The 810-nt window shown below is 39.1% G+C and overlaps 1 long non-coding RNA gene across 1 annotated transcript in view; it reads left to right on the top strand.

Moving 5' to 3' along the window:
• LOC107577203 (uncharacterized) overlaps nucleotides 1-810 on the top strand; it is a 1,913-nt gene continuing 1,103 nt past the window's right edge. The window contains exons 1-2 of the long non-coding RNA XR_001608175.1: nucleotides 1-45; nucleotides 717-777. This is a non-coding gene — a long non-coding RNA (uncharacterized lncRNA). The remainder of the gene's footprint in view (nucleotides 46-716; nucleotides 778-810) is intronic.

Below are 810 nucleotides of genomic sequence, written 5' to 3'. Positions count from 1 at the left end.
CCGAGTGTGTCGTCATTTGAAAACCATCCCTTTACTCTTACCACAGTGAGTCCGTTTGTGTGTATTACTGCATTCAAGTCATGATCGTACTCATGAAATAAATGCACATGAATATCACCGCAATGTCATAATTACCAGTGGGAAACTCAGGAATTTATTTAGGCGCCAACTTGGGTGCATCGATGAAAGAATCATAGCTAATTGGTATTGGTTGTAATCATGTTTTAATTGCACGCTGACATGTTTTTATTCAAAGTGACTAGCAAATTATAGATACAAAAAACAATTACGAATGTTATTATTCTGAGTGCACATCATAGTTACGATTTCCAAATGCACAAGCAGGACCTGAAAGCAGCATATGAACATGCACATTCTTCATAAACAGCGCTGAAGGCATTTTCAATGATGTAATGCTGTTGAAGTTTGTTAAAGTATCAAATTGCACTCTCTTTCAAACTAAACATTCCGCAATGGCTCATGTAAAGGTTTCCATTAGAAAGCATTTTTGAAACATGCAAATTTTAGCAATAAACTTCTCCACACTTACACACTTAAAACGTTTGCATTCTCTGCCAAGTAAAACTTTGTTGCCCACTCATAGACTTTACTTAGAGACTTTCTACCCGCAGGGGTCTGTTTCCTTTAATGCATGACTGTGCCTGATCCTCACCCTCAATCCCTGCTCTCTGTGTGTGTTTGACTGTGTTCCTCAGTGTCCAACAGGGAAGAATCAAACATTTGGTATTCATCTCAGAGTGCTGGGAGACTGGACCTGTGAGTACACACACACACACACACACACACACA

Source organism: Sinocyclocheilus grahami, unplaced genomic scaffold, assembly GCF_001515645.1.
Source record: "Sinocyclocheilus grahami isolate Dianchi unplaced genomic scaffold, SAMN03320097.WGS_v1.1 scaffold5395.1, whole genome shotgun sequence".
In the NCBI taxonomy this organism is placed as follows: Eukaryota; Metazoa; Chordata; class Actinopteri; order Cypriniformes; family Cyprinidae; genus Sinocyclocheilus; species Sinocyclocheilus grahami.
Note: the sequence above shows the minus strand (reverse complement) of the source record. Positions and strands in the feature narration are given on the sequence as shown.